This window comes from Ursus americanus, chromosome 23, assembly GCF_024610735.1.
Source record: "Ursus americanus isolate L20-20 chromosome 23, mUrsAme1.1.p, whole genome shotgun sequence".
Classification (NCBI taxonomy): Eukaryota; Metazoa; Chordata; class Mammalia; order Carnivora; family Ursidae; genus Ursus; species Ursus americanus.
In genome coordinates this window covers 15196638-15204979 of record NC_142149.1, presented here as the reverse complement: position 1 = coordinate 15204979, position 8342 = coordinate 15196638, and the positions used below count along the sequence as shown (strand labels likewise).

Sequence of the window (8342 nt, the reverse complement as noted above, 5' to 3'; positions counted from 1 at the left end):
CTCCCCACCCCCAAACTGTGGAGGGGGCGGGGGCGCGCGCGCTCCACCACGCACGCGCCCCCACGCACGCGCTCTCCCTCCGCGCTCGCGCTCCTCCCCACCCGGGCCCGGAGGGGGCGGGGCTGCGGGCGGCCTGGGAGGGTGCGACGCCCCCGGCGCGGCGGCGGCGCTAGCGAGCGGCCAGCCGGGCGCGGGTTGCTGGGAGCGCTGCTCCGGCGGGGCCCGCTGGCATAGCCGCCTCGCGCGAGCCGCCCGCCGGGCGGGGGAAGCTGCGAGCACTCCGAGCGCTGGGCTCGGGGCTGCCGGCGCTGCCCTCCCGCCGCCGCCCTCCGCGCCTCCTCCGGGCGGCCCCGCCCCCGTTCCCATCCCCCTCGCGCTCACCTCCCGGCTGTGCCGCGCGCGAGGCGGAGCGAGGCGCCCGCTGCCGCCGCCGCAGCTGCCGCCGCCGCCACCGCCGCCGCTGCCGCCGCCGCGCTAAGGGGCGAGAATCTGCACCCGCGCCGCGGCTGACAAGAGGACCGCCGCGGGCTGCGCTTGCCCGCCGCGAGGCCCCGCCGCGCCTTTCCGGGGCGCAGACCCACCGCGGGCGTCGGAGCGCAGCGAGGTGCTCTGGGAATCGCGGGCGGCGCCGGCGGGCGGCGCGGTCCTCACTGGGGATCCCGGGGACTGGGGCTTGACCCCGAGGTGCAGGGAGCCCCTCAGAGCGGCAGGTAAGAGACCCGGGGAGCGGCGGAAGGAGGGGTCGCCTCAGTGACAGGGGCGTTCGCCTCCAATGTCTCGGCTCCAGGGAGAGGGGCGGGGGCGAGCAGGGAAGCAGCGAAACGGGCAGCGAAGTGCCTCTGGTGTCCAAGGTGTGGGGAAGGTTGGCTCCAAATGTGGCACTCAGGGTGGCTTCAGATGGGGCCGGGGACGGACACTTCGGTGTCCTCGAAGGTGTCATGGAATTTGGTACCGAGAGTCTCTAGATGACGGGGACCCAGGGTGAGATGCGAGGCAGATTGCTAAACGTGGCAGGCAATGTGGTGCAGAACGAGTTGCAAAATGTGCCCCCAGAATGCAGCATAAAAAGTAGTTGTGAAATGTGCCAGGTACGGCGCAGGGTGGGTTGGCCTGTGTGGCATTGAAATTCATGGTAGAAGTGTTGTGAGCGATATTAACAATCCCTCTGGGAAAGGAAATGTAGTGTAAGAAAAGATTAATAAGGCTCATTGCTAGATATTTTATCACAGGAAATCGAGAGGAGCTATGATATGCTATTTTTTGAGGTAGGGATAGTATGTACCCACGTGAAAGAAAAAAAGCATATTGTGTCTGGTTGTGAGATGGGAAAGAAAAAATAAGGCTAAAATAATTCAAGGTTTTTCCGTCAGCTCGTAGAGAGCACTGATATAATTGTATCCTGTCTTTTATTTCAGTTGTGGAATGTTTAAAATGGGTTTCACAAAACATAAACTGATAATTAACATTAGGAAGATTTGGTGTTTTGGGTGTCTTTCACTCTGTTCTCTGCTCCTTTCCAGGAAAAGAAAAACAATAAACAAACAAACAAAAAAAACCCACACCACATCTTGATCATAATTCTGAGTTCAAGATCATTAGGCAAAGGGATTCCCCCCCCCCCATGTACCCCTGTCTTCGTTTTCACACAGGTGAAAATATCTGGAATGAGGAAAACAAAACAATATGGTGAACAAAAGGGATAAATTTTCAGGCATTTTGAGGGGTTGGAGCCAAAAGCTATTGCAGTAGTTAATTACAGTGAATGACAGTAGTGATATATTCTTGCATGTTCTTGGTGTTGGGGTGGGAAAATAGGGGGAAAAATTGAATACAGTAAAATGTAGCATAAAAAGCAGCAACATGGATACTGTCAGTGGAGCACTTCTTGCAGCATTTCCCAGGTACATCATCTTAGGAATGTGAGCACGAGAATAAAATACTAAATATTCTTTATCTCTCTGTTTCTGTCTTTATATATGAAATTACCCACATGCTGCGAAACATTGTGACTTCTATTTAAGAAGAACATCTGTGTTTTGAGAGGATTGTCAGAAAATAGCTGGAATTTCAGAAGTAACGAAAGATAGTTCAATGAGCTATGTAATATAACTTACATATGTACGTTCAATGAGTGTCTATATGGTATGAAAGAAGCAGAAATATCTGGATGTGTTCATTAGGATATAGTTAATGATTGAGATTTTAGTGTTTTATGTTGTTATTATTGTAGAGAAATTGAATTACTTGCCTGAAGAATGTTGTTCTTATAATCACAGCAAGTAGTTTGCTAGATAATGTGAAAATTCTTACTGATTGGCTTCCTCCTGCATCCACATTCAGCCACTGAGGGATCATTTGCTTCAAAGACAAAACTGAATTTTACTTGGTGGTTAATGCTGGGTTTTAGTGTTTTCTATAGATGCGTCCCTCACCTTGAGACCATGTTGGGGCTAAAGCAGAGAGGAGAGGGCCAGAGGAGAATAAAGAGCAGTTCTGTTGGGTCTTCCTGTTTTGTTCTGACTGTAAGCCATATGTACTGCCACCCCCTACTGTCTGTAGGAAGAGGTGTTGCAGAGCCCCATTCTTTTCTTGGTATCACTGCCCCCTTGTGTAAGGGAAGAAATTGATAGTTGCACTTGGGAAAACCGCTCTCCTCAGATTGTTCTTGACAGGGTGGTTATGTGGATCTATTAATGACCTATTCAGAGTTGCAGGGCTTTAAACTTACTGTTAATCAGGCTTCAGATTTAATGTCTGTTTTTAGTAATATCTAGTTTTAGTCAGTAATTCAGATTGTTCAGAATGTTTTCAGTATGTTTGGGAAGATGGAGTACTATTACTAGTAGAAGTACTAGTTGTAATAGCTCACTCTTATATAGTGCTTACTCTGTGCCAGTCCTGTTCTACATGTTTTAATCAGTTTCAACACCCTATGAAGTATGACCTGTTATTTACATTTTACTGATGAGAAACTGAAACACAGAGATGTTCAATAGCTTGCATAGGACAGTCAAGAATCAGATTTAGCTGGCAAGTGGAAGAGTTGAGTTTCAATAAGACACATAATGTTAAGCCTACAAATATACAGTTACTTATAGTATGAATATTTCCCTTATGGGGTTTATTTTTGTAATTTATCGCTGGGATTATGAGTAGAGGAGTATTAGTACTTTTTATGTGATTAAGGAAATATTTGTGATGGAGGTTTGTTTTGGGGGAACTTTAGAGATGAAAGTTACTTTCAAGTAGTTTGGTGTGTGTGTACATAGTGTGCAATAAAGGTTTACTGGTGCTTTTAAAGAGATAGTATACCACACACACACACACACACACACACACACACATTTGCATACTATCTTTTTAACATGTTTTAAAAGATTTTATGTTATTTATTTGACAGAGGGAGAGCACAGTCGGGGGAGCAGCAGGCAGAGGGAGAGGGAGCCTGACACAGGGCTTGATCCCAGGACCCTGGGATCATGACCTGAGCTGAAGGTAGATGTGTAACTGACTGAGCCACCTGGGCGCCCCTACATACTGTCTCTTTAAAAGCACTAGTAAATCTTTACTGCTAACTTTCTCAAGGAAAACTGAGGAGCAATTATCCATTTTTTCTACTGTTCATACTTTTATGATCTCTATTTTATTTTAAAAAGTAACAAAAATGGGGGCGCCTGGGTGGCTCAGTCGTTAAGCGTCTGCCTTCGGCTCGGGGCGTGATCCCGGAGTTCTGGGATCGAGCCCCACATTGGGCTCTTCCGCTGGGAGCCTGCTTCTTCCTCTCCCACTCCCCCTGCTTGTGTTCCCTCTCTCGCTGGCTGTCTCTCTGTCAAATAAATAAATAAAATCTTAAAAAAAAAAAAAGTAACAAAAGTGGATTGGATGAATGTGTATATTTTACCACTTCCATCAATAATTGTTGACTCAGATTTTTGTCACACTTACACATTGTTTCATATAGATTACATATGAAATCATATTTATAAAAATGTGTGAAGTATAAAGAATAATAGGGGCTCCTGGGTGGCTCAGTCAGTTAAGCGTCCAACTCTTGGTTTCAGCTCAGTGCATGATCTCAGGGTTGTGAGATTGAGCCCCCTGTCGGGCTCATGTTTTGGGTGTGGAGCCTGCTTAAGATTCTCTCTCTCCCTCCCCCCCCCCCCCGCCAAAAAAAGAAGAAAAAAGAATAACAATCATCTCTTATACTTGTAAGAATTATTTTCTTCTGTAAGCCAAACTTTCTGCCGTTCTGTAAAATCACATATCTCATGTAATCAAACACTTCTTTCATTTTTTTTTTTAAGATTTTATTTATTTATTTGACAGAGAGACAGCCAGTGAGAGAGGGAACACAGGCAGGGGGAGCAGGAGAGGAAGAAGCAGGCTCCCAGTGGATCCCAGGACTCTGGGATCACGCCCTGAGCCAAAGGCAGACGCTTAACGACTGAGCCACCCAGGCGCCCCAACACTTCTTTCATTTTTATGTACATTTGTTGATAAGGGAATTCAAGATAATTATCGATTATGACTAAGACTTATTCAGGATGTGTATTTATATACTTTAGTATATTTAATAAATTGTCATAGACTTAGATCATGCTGTGTATTTTAGATTAGTTGATAGTTCTTTTTAGCATACTTATTTATGAAACCTAATTTGATGTTTGCATCTTTATCATAAAGTTTTACTAACATTGTTAAACATTTGATTATTTCCCTCTTCCATGTTTGATTTTTGGACTGTCCCATGCTGGCTTTCTAGGTTTTCCCCCTACTTCCCCATAAATGCCTTTGCTCTTTTCACATTTTCTGAATGACTTTGCATGCATTATTTTGAATGGAGAAGAAAGTAAGCCTTGAAAGAAGTAAGATAATCCCTTCATATCTGCTGTGGATACATTGTAAGACCCCCAGTGGATGACTGAAACCATGGATAGTACTGAACCCTATATATACTGTTTTTTTCTATGAGTACATACCTACAATAAAGTTTAATTTATAAATTAGGCATAGTAAAAGATTAACAATAATAAGAACAATTATAACAGTATATTGTAATAAAGTTATAAGAATGTGTTCTCTCTCCTCAAATTATCTTACTGTATTGCATTCACTCGTGATGACCCAAGATGATAAAATGCCTTTGTGATGAGATGAAATGAGGTGAATGATGTAGGCAATGTGATGTAGCCTTGGGTTACTGTTGACCTTCTGACTGTACATCAGAAGGAGGATCATCTGCTTCTGGACTGCAGGTGGATTAGCAGGGGACTACCATATTCTAAGCCAGTACTAGTTACAAAAGGGGAATATTAGGGTAGTAGTTTTTTGTTTATGGTTTTTTTGTTTGTTTGTTTGTTTTTTTTTTTTTTTAGAGGGAGAGGAGAAGCAGGCTCTCTGCTGAGCAAGGGGCCTGACTCGGGGCTCAGTTCCAGGACCCTGGGATCATGACCCGAGCTGAAGGCGGAAGCTTAACTGTCTGAGCCACCCAGGCATCTGTAGGATAGTTGATCTTGATTAGATGTGAGGTAGAACAAGTGTGCATAAAAGAAATGCATCTAAGTTCTCTTGTCATATTTCTTCCTTTTACAATAGAATTAAAATTGAATTTCTGAGACCTAGTGATCAGGCATAGTAGTTGAATGTATGTACACAGAATCATCAATGTTAGCTGGTGTATTTTTACTCATGGTTCCCAGATTTTATTTCAAGGAGCTAGAACAAGCTGTTGCAGATGGCTATTTACTTTTCTAGTACTAGTCTGATCAAGGTAACAAATGTAAAATAGTTTGGAAGCTAGTTTAATTATTTGGACCTTTTTTCTTTTGTGAATGAATTGAAACTCACATTGTCATATCTGCTGAGTGCCTGTAGTTAACAAATACTATTATTTGGAGAGAAGTCACTGTATAAATATACTGTATAAATAGTCTTTGTTATAATACCATGAAAACTATCACTTGGTTTATTTGAATAGCATCTTTTGTAGTAACTTGTGTTACATGAAGATTGTTTACAATAAAAAAATGAGTTGAGGAGATGTGTATATGTTGATGGAGGGACATATTCCTGATGAGTCTCTTTAAAAATCCATGGAAAGAATTAGGTTAAAAAAAGAGCTTAAAGACTTATAGCTACATTTTTCCAACCAATGGCCCTTTTCCTTTCTCTTAGATGTGTTTTACCTTGAGTATTTAAGATTCAAAGTAATATTAGATGGAGAACAAGAAATTTGGGCCCAAGTTTTAGAAGGTTAAAGCAGGGTGAGGATGCAATATGTGAAAAAAGTTTCTGGTAGGTATTGTTCTTAATCCAGAAAGCTCTACATAATTATAATACCATATATATTTCTGGAAACATTTATTAGGTCAGTTTATTTTATTTAACAAAAATCTTTATAAGTCATTTGAAAGGTGTGTTTGTGGATATTTTAAGTATCAGATAAGTTGCTTTTTTTTATGGGCCATACATTACAAAAGTATCTCATATGTCCAGCTTCTGTTTGTCCTTGAATAGTTGAAGGTAAACATGACCAGGTTTAAGAGGCAAAAGAATTAAGTTGGTATTAGTTTTAATCATCCTTTTGCTTTACCCTTTTCTTCCTCATAATAATAATTTCTGCCTTTATTCAGTGCATAGTAGGTATATCCTACCTCTCAAACTCCTTTCTTTTTATCAGAACTTGAGAGATTTTGATATCATTTAAACGTAGTTGCATTATAGTGAATAATCTTGTTAGTGTGGTTTTTTTTTAATCCAATTGTCCTGTAGACATCTTTACTTTTTTATGTCAAATTTACATACCTTTCTTTCATACATACTTTGGCACCAGAGATCTTTCTAACGTGGTCATTTGATTATGTCATTCTTCAGAATCTTATTGTAACACCTCATCACTTAATGGATAAAATGGAAACTCCTTAGAAACCATGTAAGATCCTTCGTGATGATCTGATCTTTGCCTCCTCTTTAGACTCATTGCCTGCCACATTCTCCTTCAAATTTCTAGCCATCAGGAGATATGTGTAGAGAAATATACATACATATACACACCATCTAGAGTATTATTCTGAGTGATTCCTGGACTGTAGTTAAAATTAACTCTAAAGATAAACCAATTTTTATTTGTTTTTTATTTCCTGGGTTGGGGAGAGGAAGATTAGAAGGTTCTCTGTGTGCACTTCAGCTGAATTTTTTTATATTATGGGTGTTGGCAGACTACAGTGCATGGGCCAAATGTAGCCCAACGTCTGTTTTTGTATGACCAGCAAGCTAAGATTGTTTTTTATATTTTTAAATGGTTGAAAAGATATCAAAAGAAGAATAATGCATTTTATGTGAAAATTATAGGAAATTCAGATTCACTGGCCATGAAGTGTTTTATTGGCATATGGCCATGCTCATTCATTTACATACTGGTTATGGGTGTTTTTTGTGTGCAGCCATAGAGTTGGGTAGTTTCTATAGAGACCTAATAGCACACAGAAACCTAAATATTTGTTATCTAGGCCTTTACAGGTAAAGTTACCAGTTGGTTATTATATAAATGGTCATTGGATGTCATGAGTTGGATATAGACCAAGTATGTCTGTTGAAGGCTCTTGCAGGGCATAATTGCTTCTGTCTATCCACTGTGAAAAGATTGGCTACTTTGCCTTAGTAGGGATTTATCTGACAGTCTCTGTGTGACACCTTCTGAAGAAGTTTCTGACAAAGTATATTAATTGATTCTATTCCTTTTTCTTAGAAGAGGTATCCCACGTAAGGAGTTTTGAAACACAGCATACGAGAACATTTTTCTTTGTTTGCCCAAGTCAAATTTAAAAATAGTCTTAGAAGTGAGATGCTGTTGGGCAGACTCCTGGTGTGCATACCTTTTTGGGCTGTTTCCCTTTAAGTACAACAAACTTGACAAAAAAAATTAGATTTTAATCTCCTCTATAAAATAGCAAACCATGGCATTTCTTGAGACAGTGAGCCCTTTGACAATTCTTTTTTCAATTCAATCATGTAAACGTCAGTTTTTATAAACATTTCTCGCTTTTGTGAATAACTGGAATTTTCTGTGATAACTATATCCCACCCATCACCCATGCTACATGGTGATAGCTTTTTGTAATTTTTCTTTTTTAAAAATTTGTATGTGGTAATCAGTTAAAGTGGTTGCTTTTCTTTTGTGATTTACTTAATAAAAGGCCTTGTCTTTTTAGTGTGAAATAATACATTAGAAAAAGTTTACCCCTCTTTTGTTAGTATAAATAACAAGTTATTCAAAATCTCATTTTTTCCTGTGTTTCCATGACTTCTGTAACATTTTGCCCAATTTTTGCTTATCAGTATAC

General features: G+C 41.1%; 1 protein-coding gene across 6 annotated transcripts in view; it reads left to right on the top strand.

The window, feature by feature from the left end:
- The first annotated feature begins 573 nt into the window (after positions 1-573).
- Positions 574-8342, top strand: part of TANC2 (tetratricopeptide repeat, ankyrin repeat and coiled-coil containing 2) — a 354211-nt gene continuing 346442 nt past the window's right edge. For all 6 annotated transcript variants that reach the window (XM_045814340.2, XM_045814338.2, XM_045814336.2 and 3 more), the window contains exon 1: positions 574-710. The gene's annotated coding sequence lies outside the window, so the exon portion shown is untranslated. The remainder of the gene's footprint in view (positions 711-8342) is intronic.